Genomic DNA, 19,167 nt, shown 5'->3' with positions numbered 1-19,167 from the left:
CACCCCTTTGTAGGGCAACAGATGGAAACCGGAATCTGTCCACGTCGTGTGGTTGGTATCTGTGCTCTGGAGGCAGGTGGAGCTCCTGGGCCAGTACAACTATTCCAGCTCCCTTTCACCCAGCACCAAAACAAGGGGATCAGGGGATGCCTCACAGTGGTGAGAAGGTAAGCTCATCACCAGCTTCACCAATCTATACACGATGCTAAATATGCTATAACCCACAGCCAGCTAGTATAATGCTCCTATAGCTTAGTTCAGGAAATAGCAGCAACCTGAGAGTCAGGAATTTATAACCAGCTCCCTAAGGGTCTCTTTAATCTCGATCCAGGAGAGAATGCGTCTCCAGCCTTTATCAGCAGAATCTTCCCAGGCAGAGTCTGATCCTTGTCTCTGTGAATGCTATATCAACAAAATCATATGTACATCTAGCCTGCTAAGTAAAACAGGGCCAGGGAGCAAGCTGGACCACAGATTGTCTTTAAAGCCTAATTATTAGCACACTCCTGACACGAGCCAAGGAAAAGTGTACACGAGGACTGTTCCCAGCTGTAAGTATGGGGAACCCTGCACCATTTGGCTCCTTCCAGCTTCTGTGGTTTGCTTACCTCCATCCACATGACCGTCCTCCCAGGCTTTGCACCCTCAGGGGGCCCCCTCATGCCTACCCCAGGGCATGCAACACATAACCTCAGCATCTTGCTATGAAATCTGGTAAGCTGCAACACATTACTGCACACACTTTGAACTGAAATAAACACATGAAAAATAGTAATTATGTATTAGACTGCAGGGCATCTGTGGAGCCTACGGAAGACCCAGGCAAGTGCTACGCAGAGTGGTTAGGCTGTAAAAGGTTCCTAGCCCTGTTTTATTAGCTTTACAGGCAAAGATGCTGTCATTAAAAATGGTGTTACTATGTTTAGCGTGCTACAGGCAAAGTCAAAATTCAATGAACTGTGTAATCCATAAAAAAAATATCAACCCATCACCATGCCCCAATCCAAGAAGGGGCTGTGCAATATCTGTTTCTCTCTTTAGCACACTACTTCATTTTCTGTCCCATGTTAGTTACCCTGGTTAGGACACATTCTGCTTTAAAAGGAGGGAATTTTATGGCTTAAATGCATATATTAAACACATATTATCTCTCTATCTTGATGAACTATGTTTTCTAATGAACATATGGCATGTCCGCATTAATTGACACTCATTGAAGGGGAATCCAGTCCTCATATTTCTGAAGCTGAACTGAAAGGCATTCATAATTCATTCTCATTATCAATTTAGCTTTGCAGGGAAAAAAAAAAAAAAAGTGTATGAGATAGGAACTTCTTTGCTTTTTTTCATGCCTTTTGGGGAAAGTCACTGTTTATATGTGATATGCAATGAGATACAGTAAGTGTTTAGACAGTGAAGATATACTGAATACCTAGATGGACTTGAACTGGATTGAATTGTAGCACTACAAAACCAAACCTATCCCCCTGGCTCTTAGTAAGGCTGCTTTAGTTTTAAAGGGATGCTGTTTTTTTTTTTTTTTTTTTTGTTTTGTTTTTTTGTTTTTTTGTTTGTTTGTTTGTTTGTTTGTTTGTTTCTTTGTTTTGTTTTCAAGGGCTGTTAAAGCACAGACCATAGGTTGATGAAACCCACCCTCCCTATGTCCTGTCATATCTTAGCAATGCCTGTCTGAAAGGGAGGATTTACTCACTTAGAATACTCTTCTAAATGAAGTCATGGGCAGCCTTTTTGAGCAAGGGGCTGAAGTAACAGACACCTTGAGGTCTGTGATTTTCAAGGCACAGTTTGCAGCCAGCAGAGGGAAGGGCCCTGTGCCCAGGTCCTGCCACAGGCGAGTGGAATGGGGAGGCCCCACTGGAGCAGGAACATCGTGGGCCACTGTTCCTTTCCGTGTGTCGAGCCGTCACAGGGTCAGTCAGCAGCCAACCTGCACAGGATCTGCGTCATTTGCAAAGCATCTACAGGGCACTGACAGTAGAAAGATTTTTATGGTGGCCTCCTTCCCTCCCACTTTGAAATCATACGGAGCTGCTGAGCTCTGTGGGGTGACAGATGCTGTGGCTCTTTGCGTGTCTTCCAAGAGAGCGTGAGTCTCTCTGGGGTTCCCTGGATGAGGGCTGAGAAGCGTGCTCTCCTGCTAGTTACGCGGCTATATATATATATATATATATATATTTCCAGCAGTTGTTTGTGGTAGATTCACATAAAGCAGCAAACAACTGGCCCTCATTATTTTTGTACAAAATCTCTGCTTGATCAGATCACGCCAGCAGAATTGCTCCAGTCTTCTCTTCCTGTTAATTGGTCTATTGCTTCATAAGGGAGTTTATTTTCCTCCACAGTTCCACTGTATTTTCTATGTATCTTTTAGAGCAAAAAGAAATCAATTCTTTGAACAAGTTGCTTCTTTCAAGAGCTCTTTCCTTGTTTAAGTGGGCTCCAGTGTATTAAGAACTGAGCTGGATACAGCTAAGTTAACAACATTTCCAAACATATTCCTTGGGTATTTCTCCACATTAGCTAGGTTTAGGGAGTTGCCATGGAGGTGTATTTGCCTCCAGATGAGTCAGAATTATTTAAAGATGTCTGTCTGGATCAGAAGGTTTTATTCCAAATTATAAAAGGTGTGCAAGCCTTCATCTTTAAGCAGCCCCTGCCCCTGCAGCTTCCTTCCCGTGGACCTGCTGCTGCTTTGTTCTCAGAGCACTTTTCCCTTTCAGGTCTTCTGCTCCACTGTCTTCGTAGGGGTGTCTTCTCTATTTCCTGCTACCGCAATCGAAGGCAAGGAGACTTTTGACAAAAGACCTAATGCAAACCTTTGAAATCAAGGAAAATCTTCCCTTCCCTTGGGTCTGCTAGGTATTTTATCACCCGCTCCCCACCTGCTGCCATCCAAGGGAGTTAAAAGTACCCTTCCAGGTTTCTCTCTTCCAACTCCTCAGAAAATACGAATGACTGGAACTTCCCCTCTCCTTGCTTGGCCTGGCCAATATCTATAGGGCCTAATTCTGCAAAGCTAGGTCTCCTTATCCAAAGAAACACAACAAAGGTAAACAACAGAAGCAGTGACTAAGGGTAAGATTTCCTTCAGTGAGCATTGAATCCATGGTTATCCTCCAGTAAATCCCAGGCCTGGATGGAATAAAGAAATATTAAGGGAAGACTGAGGGAAAGGGATGTGCTGAGAGGCCTCTTTCGTCTCCCTGCTTCCTGAGGGCTGTGAACTGGAATGCCTTGGAAATTCTTCAGTAGCTTGTCGACAGCAGAAGTCAGTGCTCAGGCCTGACGCCAATGGAGCCCCACACTGCCGTGGGCCTGCAGCTGCAGCAGCCCTCGCTAGTCTGAGGTAGGCCTCCCTGAGTCTACATGAATGTTACATCTCCCTGAGCATCAAGCTGTTTAGTGCACAGTCGTTACCTAATTTCTTTAGATTTTTCCCCCCCAGCCTCTGCACTTATGCTATCAGAAAAGATCCTTTCGGTTACCCCTTTAAACACATCCACATTTGTTCATCTCTGGGCCATGTAGCATAATTGCTAATGTCTGCAGAGATGCACATACAGGTATGAAGACCAAAACAGTAAACAGATGTCAAGCATAATTATGATATACATGTCTTCATCTGTACAGAAAAAAAGAACTTCAAAAATATTTTGGTTGTGGTCTTAATCCAAATTCACTTTGCCAGTCTCGGGTTTTTGCAGAGCCACTTATCTCTAATTCTGCATTACCTCAAAACAGGGATTTGCCATGTTACTTTTAGAATGCCAGAAGCACTCGTCAAATGGAAATAGGTCTGATGCAGCCATATGGAACAGCATGACCTGGAATTGCTTGCTTTTGGCTGTGGGCAACTTTGCTTTGCCTTTGTGAGAAAGTCTAAAGGAAGACAAAATTGCTGAGAGTGTTAGTCTCTAGGTACAGCAAGGTGAATCCTGTGGTACTGAAGGCACAGGAGGGCAGCCTCTCAGCCGATGTAACTATTCCTGAAGTTTTTCAGTAAGGTTTTGTTAAATGGCTCTCATTTCCCAAATGCACAGTGTTTCAGATTGCAGACAACACGGTACAGACAGAAGTGTTACCTGACTAGATCAGACAGATACTCAGTTCTATTTCATGAGCAAAGATTTTGACATAGTATTTATACTGGTAAATTACTTCACAGTAAAAGGCTAAACACAATTTTTAGTATTCATTCTCAGCAAACTGATGGGGTAAGGTTTGGTAGGAACATGAAGGAGGAAAGCTGCCAAGCTTTCCTCAGAGATTTTCCTAGGCATGTGCATCTTGTACACCTTCTACACTATCTGTTGTCAGTGATGCATATTTCTTTTCTGACATAATCATGATGTCAAAATCAGTACTAACCAGGTTCTTACCTCTTTTTTTTAGTCTCACTGATCTGTACTGTGGGGGACTCTCACTGTTCATGCAGAGTCAGGCTTACGAGTGCACAGTAGATCAGATAATGAGTGACAAACTGATGTATCGTCAATGTGCAGAGCTGGGACTGAAAAGTTTCTAGATGTGTGCTACTTTTTGACCATGCAAAAATATTGTAAAATTGAAAGGAATTGAGTGACAAAAATGTCACTCAAGAAATCTAGGAAGAAAACACATCAACATGATAGTCCTGTAATTATTTCAATTTGCAGGAAAGTAAACTAAATAGTTAATCGTCCACCAAATAGGTAATGGTCCACCAAATGTCTTCCTTCCTTGGGAGCAAAGCACTCACTGTGCCACCATTTGCAGCTTCCTCAAACGTGATCTCACGCCAGTGTATGAGTTCAAAGTGCTAGTAAGGAAAGAGGCAGATGAGACATTCATCTTTCACCGTATCCCATGAGGTCTGCAGCATTTGGTCTTGTAACATTTGCAGCCTATACGGTCTTGGGGGCTTGGATCCTCTGCTTGTTTGGGAATGTGGCTGCCCCATTTGGCCTTCCCCAGCAGCATGCGATGGCCGGGCAGCTTGTACTGCAATTATCACGCAGCACAGGTCTCCTCTTGCAGAGCTGTCCATGGAGATCTGGAGTGCCAGAACCTGAGGTGTTTGCCACCACATTGCTCCTTCTGTTGGTGTCCTCCAGAAATTGCTTCCTGCATATGCAAAGTATTATCCATATTCTCCTGGAAACTGTAAGCTTGAAGAAAACTAAACAGGGAAAATGTAGTAACTACCTCCACAGATAAACACAGATTTACCACTTTCCTAGATTTGCAATCAAAAATCATCCTTAAATGATACCTGTACTGCTTTCAATTTATGATTTTCACTCTGCTTGGTGCTGCATCTAACTATATTAGTATATTGTCTTTTCTATTGCTATTTGTTGGGTATATAGGAAAAGCACACAAACTTCTGAGCTGAAAATGTTCAGAAGAGAAACAGACTAGCTGAAGACCTGGCTTCCACCCAGAAAGGCTATGTCACCAAAATCATTGTAAAATTTAAGGCAATTAGGTTTTCAGTTTGCTTATGTTCTTTACATTAGATATTGTAGAAGGATTTAAGCTGCAAAAGTTCAGGAATTTACCTGAGCTCTCCAATTTAGGAAACTTGGCTCCCTCTGTAGTCAGTGAAGAGAAAGAGAGAATAATCTCCAGATAGGAGTCCCAGCCCTATCAAAAGGGATGAAAACTGGCGTAAATTTTTTTCCATAAACAGTTAGAGGTCTCGTGGGATAAATAAACATTAGGGGTTTTCCAGTTTGCTAATTCTTTCATTTATCTTTTTCACTTACATAGTTTCTCACTCATTGAAAAAAAAACTTTACAAAACTACTCAGGAACCAGAGAAACTTGCATGCAGGATTTTTCACGTGTCCAAAGATGAGGCTATATAAAGCTCCCTCTTCTAAGCATTTGGATTAGTTATTCTTATTTTTAGAGGAGTCTACACTGATCTCTGAAACAGCCTTATATCTAGCGTTACAGCCAATTAATGCAAAAACCTCACAAAGTCAGATCATCCGTTCTATTTTATGTATATTTATGTATGTTATGTATATTTTATGTATATAAATGGGATTTCTCATAATGGTTTCACACACAGTTCTTTAGCTTTTTCCACCTCTTCTGCTTATTTGGCATATAAATATCAGCCTGTTTATAGTATGTACAGACAAAATTTTGAATATTGATGAGGTTTTCCTCAGATTTAAATGTAAAGGGCTTTGTGCTACATGAAAGCCTGCTTTTCTTCTCTTTTTCTAGCATGTTTCTTTACACTGATGTTAAATGACTTTTTTGTTAAGTGTTGAATGTGACTAAAAGGTTTGAGACCCTATAAATCAAGCAAGCACGCTTTTAAGTTGTTGTCTATCTTTTGCAATACGAATTAGGAAAAAGTATCATATTATCTTTCATGACAATGTAGATACAGCTGGTAGGACTGGAAATATGTAATGAAAATGTGTAACACCTTGTCTGCCTCGCTCTGGGGCCAAGCACAAGTCTTCTCATTTTGCACTTATGTTAGTGGGGCATGGGAATTATTCACCCCCTGAGTAATTGTCATGGATCTTATGAAATTCTTCCTTCCTTTCCTGAGATACATGCTCATGCAAACACATAAGCAAACTTTTTTTTTTTTTTTTTTTAAACTTTTAGGATTTCTTTTGAGATTAGAAGATATTTTCACTTTAGCACTTGGCAAGAAATGGAAACAAAAATTCTCGGAATTTATTTGGAAAATGTCAAGATTAAAAAAAAATAGTAAAAGTAAGTTTGGCACTCCTGAATTTTCATATTTACAATAAAAATGAAATATTATTACATATAAAAAGCTGTATTTTTTATAAAAAGGATCTGTTCCTATCCAGATATTTCTTTTTCTTTGTTTGTTTGATTATGGTCTTTACTTTCAAGTTTGACTTTATATCAGGATGTTCATTGTTGAATAGACTACAAAACTAAATGAAACCAGTCTTGCCATTCTTGTCATATTTTTCTCTGTAATATTATTGACTTTAGCACAGCCATTTTAATAGTATGGTTAAAAAGAATCGAGATGGCATATCCTTCTTTCACCAGATCTATTGTCAAAGTCATATCTTGAAACTATTCCTTTTTCCTAAATTAAATTAGCATTGTTGATTTATAAATTTTTGGCCAAGTCCAAACAAATCTCCTATTGATCTTATTAGAAATGTTACCCTGCTTTAGGATTTTAAGATAATTATTCATGAGAAGGAACACAACATTAGTAAAATAGTTTTACTGACTAGTGCTTTTGGAAGGTTTGTTTTAACGGAGTTCATAATTTACAAACTAAATGTGTGCATCTTCTAATGTATCTTAAACCTTGCTTCATAAATTCCTACAAACTCACTGAGAATAAAGAAGGAGCATCAGGAGCTAATATCAGTGTTGACAAGGACAAAACCAAGAAACCCAGCAGCAAACACTCTGTCAGCCTGTTTGAGCCAGAGATTTGAAACTTTCTCCATCGTATGGGTAATATCACATTCCCCCCTCCTCTGTCCCCACCCTCCTGCTGAGATCAAAAGACAATATTCCTGCCTCTTTGTAAGCACTGTGCCATCTGTACAGCTCCATTTGTAAAAGCAAAGTCCAACTCGTCCTCTGTTTCCTCACTTAGATGTATGATACAGACTGTGCTGCTGGAGATCAGATGTGGTAGGAGAAGTTATCTTACATATGAGGCTAAAAAAAAATGAAACTGGACCTTTGTGCTCAGTCTTAGTGGAAATAGCTTCCCACAAAGTCAAGAATCAAGATCGCAGTTAGTGTTAGAGGCAAAATATGAGAAATGCATACTTTTTTTTTTTTTTTTTTCTTTTAATGCCACAACTAGCCAACAAAAACGCTGTTTAATTGATATTGATGTCCTGATACCGTTGTCCACTTTTACTACACTGAGGAAAGGTAAAGGTAAGGGAAGCCACAAGCAATGTTCTTTAGATGGTCTGAAGACTCTCCATCACCATCCAAACACACAGTTGAAATTCCAGATGACTGGAGACCCAGCTGTTGCTGGTGGCTGGGACACCACGGCTTATTTTTGTGTGGCATGAAAATGCCAAGTTTCCCTTGCGAAGTTCCAGGCCCATCAGTAGTGCTGGCAGAGGGTCAAGGATGCCTCTCTTGAGTCCTATGGGACAAATCAGCTGGAGGAAGAGGTTTGAAAAGGAAGTACACATTGTAGTCGAGAACTGGGTTAGAAACATTTTCAGAGATGGCCAAAAGCTGGAATTGCACATTTGTGTTCTGTTGGTTTTAGAGAAAATACCTGCAAGTAAAAATAATGATTATTCAAACAAGCTAAAGAACATAAAAGCAGTTATAAGGGGGAAACAAACAAACAAATAACTAGGAAGTTCATAGCAAATGGTATAAGTTAAAAGGTAGAAGTTTAAGAAACAGAGAGCAAAAGTGATTATTTCTAAAAGAAAAAATATGTCTTGAAGGAATAATCCAGGAATTATGTAGTCCCTTTGGAATCAAATGAATGTGAATATATTGAAAGCGTTGCTAATAATGTAGAAAAGATTAGAATGCTCAGAAAATATTTCACTTTCATGTCAGGAGTATCCAATCAATATTTCACTTTGGTGGTGGGAAGATCCAGGTGATGTCAACAGCTGAGGGTGAAAACACTTCTCATTCCAATAGCAGCTCAGGAGAATTTAGCATTAAGCAGGGAGCCTGATGTGGACGTTTTCAATCCGCTAGTCTCGTCGTCCTGCTCTGTTGGTGAGTCCAGGGCATCTCTCCACACTTTCAAATGCCATGTCAGCATTTTTTTATCCACAATCCCTTCCTGGTGTTGTCGTTTGGGCTCTCAGAGCACTTGCCATGGCTCTGCTTGCTCTCAGATCAGCTGTTCTCTTTACCTCAGCGGTTTCTTGTCTTTTAGTTGTCTTGATAAATCGATGCTGTTTCAGACCTCAAGTTCTGTTTTGCCCTTTGCTGCTTCTCATATGAAAGCTCAAAACCTTGAAAACTCCCTGTGCTGCATTTCTTCTTGTGAACTCAGTATCATGCCACAGGTCTTGTATCTGCTTGAATTACTGGGAAAAAATATTTCCAGCCCTGAGAAAGTATCCCAAAAGTATGGATGTCAATAAAGCCAAGGCATCCAGACCACAGCAGTGTGATCCTGTCTGAGAGCTCGCAGTGCAGCCCCCAGGCTGGCTATGGCAGAATGAGTTGTGTTCACTATCACTTCATATCAGAAACATGTGGACTTTCAAACACTGGAGAGCCGGACCACAAATTGTCAGGAAGTGCCTCTAGCCAGCAACAGCACCAGCTCCTCGGGGGTCAGGAGATGGGCTGTGGGGAAGTGCCGTCCACCCGCAGAGCCCCGAAGAGCTCCGAAGAGCTAGGCTGTCTGCCCTGAGTCAGCCATCCGGAGTCAGATCCCAAGCTCTGCCAGCCCAAGGGCACTTCCCAGCTGCAGAGGTGTGAATGGGGAGAGGATAAGTGCGTGCCTGAACTTCAGATGAGCTGTCCATATGTCCTAATCCTAGACAATTGTGTGTGCAGGTGGCCATGTACATAGATGCACTTTCCATGCGCACAAGAAAACTGCCCTGAGGTCTCCACAACAGACATGAGAAAAAATAATCCAAGCTGTGGAATATTGTTTTACTTCTCTGCTTCGCACACCTGTCTGAAGCCAGAGATACTGGAGCCACTGTGGAGTAACTGACTTCTTGGTCAGAAGCTGTTGCTGTACAACAACGCTTCGTAAAAAGCTTGGATGGCCTCTTGCTGAGCAGCTGAGGATGCCTGCAATTAAAATCTCAGAGGCCTCAACTTTAGAGGCTGCTGTTGGACACACAGAATAACAACTGGTTAAAGGAATGAGATGAGCAAGTAGCCACCTAAAATATGCCGTTCTGGCACATGAAATGTATCCTTGTTTACCTATGTAGAGCGAGAGGTGTTCGTGTAACAGTGTGGCAAGATGATTTATTAAGAATTGTACAGCCCCTGCTGCCTGTGCGGTGGCAAGAAGCACTGTGCCGTGCTGGAGAGCTCTCCCAGGGGCATGTAGAGGTCCACATCATGCAGGACCCAGAGTCCTGCCCTATCCTGGCCCATATTTTTAGCTCATGGTCCCCTCTGTGACCAACTCTTTGTTGATTTTCCATGTTTTACCCTGGTTTAGCTCCACTGACATCACCAGGGTCCTCTGTGTTTGCCCAGAGGAAGGCTGAACGGGATCCAGCCTATCCTTCCCAAAAAGCAGGGCATGGAGACAGCAAGTGTACTAAGGCTCTGGCTATTTCTCTGCCTCTGTATGTTTCCTAAGAGAGCTGGAAACAAAATCATATGTGTTTGGAGGTGAATTATGAAGCTGAAAGAAAAAAAGAAAAGGAAAGAAAACAAAAAGTTGTGGAGGGAAGGAGAGAAGATAGCAGGTGGTGGCTTTATTAACAGCAGCCCATTAAATCCTACTAGCTTCTAGGATACATCTAGACGTATATTACAATCAGAAAACAAGTTGCTCTGCTCTAGGGTGATCTGGTTGCTGTGAAAGACAGTGTTTGGTAGCTTTGGCTTAGTGAATGGCATCACCTGGCACTGGGCAGGGCTTAGCAGAGCAGTTGTAGGACTGCCCCAATACACCATGCAAGCTGTTCTCATACAGCCACAGAGGGGCATTTGTGGGAGCGCAAGCCATGTACCTCTGTGCTGCTAGTCCTACCGATTGCTCTGTGTGCGTGTGAATCCTTCAGACGAGTAAGAGCTGAAAGGGCTTGGTTCTCTTCCCATTAAAAATAAATGGGAAAAATTGTATTGATTTCAGTGCAGAGGGATTGGACTCTTAGCCTCCAAGAGGATATTTAATTTATTCTGTTACTAGCTTCTTAATGGGATACAGCTATACTATGCTGCACATGGAGCTGCATATGATCCAGCTCCCTCGGGCTGCTTGGACAATATGCTCTCCACTTCAGAGACTAGTACATAAATACAATTCATATGCTCTGTCTTTAGTCATGCCACAGTTTTGTCAACCACATCACATTTTTCTGCCTCAGGCTGCGGTGTGCGCTGTTAACACATGTCTCCGGACTCAGGTCAATGAGCACAGGGACAGCTTAGCATTGCTTCTGTTTTCCTGAGACTTTCCTGTCTTTTCTTGTCATGCAATTAACTTGCCTCATTCCTCTTGTAGCTTTGTAGCTTTTTTTTTTTTTTGGCTACTATACCATGTATATAGTCACTCCACCTTTTGTCTGAAGTATGCACCAAAAAGAGAAATAGTGCACTCTGTCAAGGCCTCATCTACAGTACTGAATTCTGCTAAGCAATCTGCTGAAGATTTAACCCATGATAATTAGTCTCCTTGGCTTGGTATTATTACCCTGAATTGAAGTGTAAGAGGAAAATCAAGAAGGGCAAAATCATTTTCTCTTAGAAGATCCTACAGTTAAATTTAATGTAAACATGATGTAATTTGTACAATTCATCCTATTTTTTTTTTCAAGTAGAGCTAACAAATGTTTAAATTTAGGAAAATAAATACCTCCTTAGTGTATGACTGTTCTGAATAACTGAAATCTACTCACTTTCTTTCTCAAATTCCCACCAAATCCACTCATCTTTCTCAAATTATCATATTCTTCCAGAAGATTTTAAACCCACACTTCCTTAGAATAGTTAGAAATTCATAATGTGTTGAAGGTTTGATTTAAATTTGAACCCTTGAAAATTAAATTTTATAAAAATGTTGGGAGGACACAACACTCCATCAATATGTCCTTGATGTTTACCCAACACCCAACACGCTGCAGCTGGAGGGGCTGGGTGGTGAATCAGGGCAGCGGGGCTTTGCTCTTCCCTTTCTTCACAGGCAAGGTTGCTCCCAGGATGCCAGCATTATTCTGAGATTTCCTTCCCTCTCTCTTTGGACTGATCTCACCATAGCCTAATGTATACAGCAGTGAAATAGATGAAAGCTGACAAAGGGCACGCAGAAGGCAGTACATCTGTAACTGAAAATCCCTTTTTCTCCATTCTTGTTGACTGACCCCACCCCTTAGAAAGGCTTTTGTCTAAGAAAAGCAAAATCAACATAAAACTATGTAGATTCATGATTTGCTTTGTCTCCAGCAGTAGTATTAGCTGAATGAACAAAGGGACTGCTCAGCTTCCTGTACTTTCTGGATTCAAAATGGAGAGTGCTTTGCAATAACAGTGACTTCTTTCATCTTCGAAACACTCCTTCATAGAGAAAGCATAGCTAAATACAAATTACAACGATGGATGTCTCTTTCTGATTTCTTTTGTAAGAATTTAGTGGCATCACCTGTTCCTAATGCATGAGCGTTCATTGCCATCATTGTAAATCTTTTAAATCAAAAGAAAATGAGAAATGTTAATGGGAGAAAGAAGAAAGGGCTTATCACTGAAAAGTTTGCTTCTTCACTACACATCAAATCAAAATCTAAGCAACAAATCTGCCTTCAAAATATGGTTGCAGCTAAAAGGAGCTGCAGGCATACACTCACAGCCACATTCTGGCTTCCAAATGCAGCTTGTGCTGTACCTTACTGATCAAGATGCCCACCTGTATCCCTCTCTAGTATTCTACAGTGTTTCTGCCTGGGACGGGGGAGTCAGACTGGCTCCGTTTGTCTGTGAGGCTCATAAAGGACGATGAGACTACTGCTGGGACTTTGTGCTGAGCCTCTAGGAATGTGTTCTTGGCAGGGAGGGAACGGGTGGCCGACACTGCTGCAAGCAGCTACTCCTAATCCCATCCCAGGCTTTTCTGCAGTTCCCAGCCTAGTCTGGAGGGCTGGCTGGGGAGATCTGTCCTGTTTTCTTTCTGCACAGATAGCTCAGCATAAAGTGTAAGCCCCTCTTTCTCCTCTAGGCACTATGTGGTCTGGTTGTAGCTATGCAATACCACATCCCACTCCCAGGGGACAGCTGACGGTACTAGAGCTGTTACTTCATACTCTGAAAGCTTCAGCGTTGGACATGGCACACACAGACTTGCAAGAAACAAAGGGAGAAAATGCCACAAAATGCTGTGGAATAAACAAGGTCTGGTTTGCAGAGGCTGACTAGAGACAGCTGGGCACAGGCACTTCCTAAAGTCACAAATTTACTTCGCTACCTCCGTGCCTGCTTCCTGGAGGACCAAAGTGTTTTCATGTTGTCCACATGTAAAAAGACAATAGGTCACTCTAATTAAAAACTCAAAGCAAAAGCATATCACAGCTGCTAAATTGTGTAAACACCAAAAGTTAGGTTTCCAATGTCAAAAGTGTCACATTTAGGTGTCTTAATTATTGAGGTCCTCATGTAAACTAGACATCATGTGTGAGAAAGATAAAAGGGGCTATTTTGCTCTTGGTGGAGTATGTTTGCATTGGCATTTTCTATTGACGAGATATCCCCGGTGGGAACACTGCATTCTTGGTTTGGTCTCAGTAATACAATAGTCATAAAACACAGCAAAAAAGAGTACCGTGATGTACTGTAAACATTATATAGGATGTGGCGTTTGGGGTAAAGCAGCCGAGTGGGATAGAAGTCTCAATGCTACTCCTGAAAGGAGAGCACTTGCTCACTTGAGATGCCCTGCTGAATCAGTGGAGATTTTTTCGCATCAACAGCTGCTCACTGACATGTGCAAAGCTTGCAGAATTTGGCCAGTTGGTACCAACCAAGCATCAATAAAAGAAAGGCCCAGGTATAATTGCTAATATATCCCATGTGCACCCTTTCTCGTATGTTTATTTATGTGTAATTGAAAGGAAGCTCATTGAGAGAGACCGACGTGTCACATAGTGACATTACTGCGGTGTTGCATTTTGTGGGCCATCTTCAATGCAACCCTCAAGTAATCTGTTCCAATAATACAGATAACAGCTAGCAGGATGATTCACCCATCAAGCAATAACGAGCAGCTACTGCATCACCTTCTGTTGTTTATTGTACCCTGAGGCTTTTCAGAATACAGTTGCCTTGATAAAAAGATAAAAGAGGAGAACATAAAACTTGGGCGAAAGAAAAGTCTTATTAAACTGAATCTACTTCTTGTCTCCTCTTTCTCTGTTCCCTTTAAAGTTATTATTAATAGGGCCAGGCTGTTTGAAAGTGAGCAGGCATTTGTGTGAGAACCATTATTGGTGGAGCAACACCTCTGAATGACTGCTCAGTTCAATGAATAAATGAGGCACAAAGAATGTAGGATGGTTTAGAGTGAAATCCATCCCAGGAGTGAGAGACAGCTACATTATGGGCCAAATTCTGAAGACTTTCTTCCATCTACTTGGATTTTCCAGAGGTCAGTAAGAACTCTGCCAGCATAAGAGGGCTGAGTAAAACTTGAGTGATCCCCTAGGCTTTGAAGCTATAATAATGTTTATGTCTCAAGCTCCTCTTAGAGTTCATAATGAGCATTAATTAATATACCTCAGGGCTCCCTATGCAAGAGCAAAGTACTCTTACTGCCATTAAAAAGATAGAGGAAACCAGTCGTTGTACGGTAGCAGTTCCTCAAACAAGATTTGGAGCTTTCCCCAGCTCTCAGTCCTATTTCAAAGATCCTTGAGTTTCCAGCTGGCCACCCAGGGAAATGTTGATGAGATTTAGCAGTGACATTGAAGATACTGATGCTGTGGCTTGCTTTTCAGGGGTTCTAACCTCCTCCAGCTCTGTATACCCTCAGACAGAGATGTTGCTGCTTGGAGGTCCATGTGCCTATATTCTGTTTAGCTTTAAGAACACCAGGTAGAGCATTTGGAGTATTTGGTAGCTAGTCAGTGCAAGGAGATGTTGAAGGCAGGTTAATCCATGTGAGGTAGCATTAAGTGCTAACTTCCTAACAAATGTACCTGAATGATTAACCTCAGAGATCACAAATAGAAAGTCCCCTCTAGTCAACAAAGAAATACGTTTAAGTAATTCAACAAATACATTGTTCTGAGTGCAAAACGAAGCGCCAGATTTTACTCCGGGGTGCAGTGTCAAACCTTCACAACTCAGGCTTCACAGTGGAAGTGCTGACAAACACGTTGTTGCAGAGTGCCCCGCTTGATGTGTCGTCGTGACACAGAGCATGCAAAGAAGTGACACAGTTTATTACCCATGAGCTTGCACTGAAATCCTGACAGAGGCGAAACTCACCAGTTGCCACTTGCCTAGATAAGTTCTTCTGATCCAATGATATTCCCTTTGCTTATCTACTGTTTCAGAACCAGCATCCACAGGAACACTGATATTGATGAAAACTTGGGGGGTGGGAGTTTGGGGGTACAGACTTACTGTATGATAACATGTGATCATGATTGGTACTTTTGCTGCTGCTGAGCAGACTCTGCATGTGACCAGAAGCTGCTCATAAGCAGAACTTCTGCTACTTGTGTGTGATGTGATAGCACTAGCAGTGCTCTCTGTAAGATCACTGAGTTTTGGGAGACCACCAGCACTGATCTCAGTGAGGGGTGAAGGAAGGAGGCAGTAATGGCAGGCTCTTTAAAAAAAAAAGAAAAAAAAAAGAAAAAAAAAAAGAGAGAGACAGAAAAAACACAACATTATTTTCCAGAACAGGCTCACCATGGGCTGTCAGTCCTCGAAAACCAGGCAAGTGTTTACACACAGACAGGTCCCCCAGTGTCATGTGCCTTTGAGACTATCCTACCAATGGGAGGAGGAAATTTCAAGCAAATCATCAGCACTTCATGTGCACATTCCCTGCATCCTACCATGTAGCACTTAAGAGTGTACACTCATAAGAATTTCATGCTAATATCCTCATTCCTTTATTTGTATTCCTTCCAAAAGCTTGTGGAGAGAAATAGCTCTCCCATTTTCCCCAGATTAAATCCAATTTATGGCATTCCTGCTTTGCTGAAATACCTATGGAGTCTCTAAGTTTTCTGGGGTACACTTGAAAGCAGAGTTTGGTTCATAATTCATGAAATGCTCACTTTAGTATTTATGTCCACATTATGCCATAAAATCTCACATTTTCACTTTGTCCGCTGCCTAAAGTAAGGGAAAAGTTATAAACTTTTGCCTCACGTCTAATACAGGACTTTCGTTGCAGCAAAGTGACCGGCAGAAGGAAACTAGCCAGACAGTCTGAGTGACGACATGGGGGGGTGAGAGAAGCCCCTCTGGGACAATGCTTTTTCCTGCTTCTGGAAGTCCCTCCTATTTCCACATTGGCTTCTGCATCCGGTACTTTACCAGGATTCTCTTTCACATCAAAGCATCTCTCCCCGGGCTACACATGTAGGGGCACAGCCTTAGTTTCTATGGGAAATAGTTTTATCCCAAAGGAAAGGGAAATAAATGTTTGGTTTAAATATGCTTAACACTCCCCCTTCTGTATAAGGTGCTCTGTTGTTGCACTTTCTCTATTCCCTTGGGATATCAACATGCTCTTTACCATGCTCGAGATTATTTTCTTAGTTGAGGTGTTTAAAAGGGGCTGTGGGGGAATTTTACTCTTGTCCACATTGGTTAAACAAACATTAGGCTGACAGCCTGCTAAATTAATTGGACCAAATTCTTTTATTTGCAGGTCTAATCCTTAGGATGAGTTGGTCCCAGTTCTACCATTTAAGAGAACTCCATCACGCAGACAATGCGGAGTTTCTGCTTCTCTCTAAAGGTATTAGAAACACAGACAGAGCCAATGTATGGATGATGGAAGTGTTGCTTAGCTTACTGAACAGTTGGGGAATCCATGAATTTGTGTGCAAGTTGAAGCCAAGGAGGCTGGGTATTCAATAAGAGCTTAACCAGATGTGAGGATGAGCAGCAGTATTTGCTGAGTATTTTGTGCAACCTCATGATAGCGTTATCATGGCTTAAGGGCATTGATGTGTTGAGGTTTGTAGGGACCAGCTGACAATGGTGTATAAAACAGATGAACATTTCAGTGTACAAACCCATTTTCAAGGTTAATGAGAAGATGAGTGAGTGTTCCTGGGTTGACTGTGAATGTGGGGCCATTCAAAACTACACTGGTGCTTGCTGGCAGCCATGACTGATATCAAGAAGGCGACTCCCACTTACTTCCTTGATGGGGAACTAAACCAAGCCTGGGCACCACAACCACATAGACTTCTTCTTGGTCCAAACGCTTATAGAACATATATAATTTGGTAGCCCAATTATTCACTTTTTGAAGTCTCCTGAATTTGTTTGTTATTCCACTGTTGATGCCATTATTTCCTCCATTTCCCTCAGTTGGCATTTAATCTCTTTGTGTTGGGTGCTCATGCCTTCAGGGTCACTGGGTTTCTTTCTGCACCAGACTCTTTGATTCTGCCTATATTTGGGGGCTGGCTAGTCTTTTGATTATTTGAAATGCTTTGAATGCTGACTTTAATTATACTAACTTGTAATAGGCTCTTCTACAAGAATTTCTAGCTGCAACACTCCGATTGCCTCATGCTGCTACACAGACAGTGTGAAGGAACATAGGTAAACATTTTACAAAGACAACAGCCACTGAAGTGCAATATTGACATGTCACCTTCAAGAATGCTAGATTTTGTTGTGTTTTGCTTAATTTATTTTGTATATTTATTGGTATTAACAAAAGCTAAAATGCTTATTTATAAGTAAAATGCTTACCATGGAAAAATGTTGAATCTGGAAACAGATCTCTAACATCTCAGCCAGAAGTGTGACATTTTTCCTGGGGACAGATTGTCAGCCATGACCAAGAATGGCCCAGCAGAATTGAGGATGTATACAAATTGGAGACTGTCCAGAAGAAAGCAACAGGAATGATAAAAGGTTTATAAAACATGAGTGATGAGGAAATGTTGAAGGAACCAAGTTTGTTTAGTCTAGAGAAAAAGGACTATGGGGGGAAAGTATGAGTTTTTCAATAAGTAAACAGCTGCTTTAAAGAGGACTGTTATCATTTGTACTCCATGGCCACTGCGAGGAGGACAAAAATAAATCAATGTAATCTGCGGCAAAGACATTTTAAGTTACACTTTGAGCTACAAAGTTTAGTTTTTTTTTTTTTTTTTTTTTTTTTTTTCTTTTTTTTTCTGGATGTTTTGCTGATGTTGGAATTGTTTCTTGGTCTCCCTCTTGCAGTACTTGGAGGAGCCCCACTCAGCTTTTCTGAGTAGTTTGGTAGAAATCCCCAACCCTCAATCACACCTAATTCCGGTCTTTACAGCGCTGAAAACGGCTCGTGGTGTCAGGATGGGATAACACAGTCGCACATTTTAAAAGCCATCACGTCAGGCCGATTGTTCTGGGCCCTCACTGCCACCTTGAGGAAGTTTTCAATGCACGTTCGTCTCGCGCCATGGTATCAGGCTCCTCAGTGCGTGCCAAAAGCCGTTGCATGGTCTGATTTGCAGTTCCGTTGGCAGGAAGGTATTGGCTGTGCCTGTATAACCGCAGTTGTGTTCAGGCCGGGGAAAGGTGCCTTCTGGCACAGGGAGGTGGTGGGTCAAAGACAAAGTGGGAAAAAAACTGAATCTTTGAGTAAGATTTTTAAAAGCACTAGAAAATTGCAAGGCTAACACATTTAGGCAATAAGGGAGGTAGACAGCAAGCCTTCAGAAATTGTCCTTCCGTTATGTTTTTACCTTAAAAGCACTTTCCAGGGAATTCAGATTTATTTATATTTAATTGCTGGTGTATTTATTATTATCAATATTTATTTCAGTCGAGAAGGCCAGACACAAAGTTAACAAGTATGAGACATTGTGTGCAAAACCTGAAGGACTCCCAGGTTCATTGCCGTGCCAAGCTGGTAAGAGCCAATGTCACATGTAGCATCAGGGGACACTTTAGTGCCAGTCTGCCTGGGAGGACAAGAGTCCTGGAGGCAGAAGTGCCTTCAGAAGAGGAAGCATACCCAGGCAGCCCCGAGCAGGCCATGGGGGAGGTAGTAGACTTCTGAGATTAAATCCTAGCTGTGTCTTAATAGAGACACCTCCTCTTTACAGTATCTTTCAGCATCCTGTTAATTAAAAAGAAGATTGGGATAAATTTACAAAAATAAATAAATTAAAGAGAAAGCAACTTCTGCCAAAAAATGAACTTTCATGTTCAGTTTCTGCTTGAAACTAACTTCCCAGGAGCCAACTTTCTTGGGGAACAGCCTGTTATCAGATAAAGGAAGGACTGAACAAGAAAGATATTACTTTGTTATGAAAGCCA

General features: G+C 41.7%; 1 long non-coding RNA gene across 1 annotated transcript in view; it reads left to right on the top strand.

Moving 5' to 3' along the window:
• The window catches only part of LOC118167226, a 71,238-nt gene extending 53,270 nt beyond the window's left edge, over nucleotides 1-17,968 (top strand). The window contains exon 2 of the long non-coding RNA XR_004751028.1: nucleotides 17,382-17,968. This is a non-coding gene — a long non-coding RNA (uncharacterized LOC118167226). The remainder of the gene's footprint in view (nucleotides 1-17,381) is intronic.
• Nucleotides 17,969-19,167: the final 1,199 nt, after the last annotated feature.

Source organism: Oxyura jamaicensis, chromosome 4 (genome assembly GCF_011077185.1).
Source record: "Oxyura jamaicensis isolate SHBP4307 breed ruddy duck chromosome 4, BPBGC_Ojam_1.0, whole genome shotgun sequence".
Lineage (NCBI taxonomy): Eukaryota > Metazoa > Chordata > Aves > Anseriformes > Anatidae > Oxyura > Oxyura jamaicensis.
Note: the sequence above shows the minus strand (reverse complement) of the source record. Positions and strands in the feature narration are given on the sequence as shown.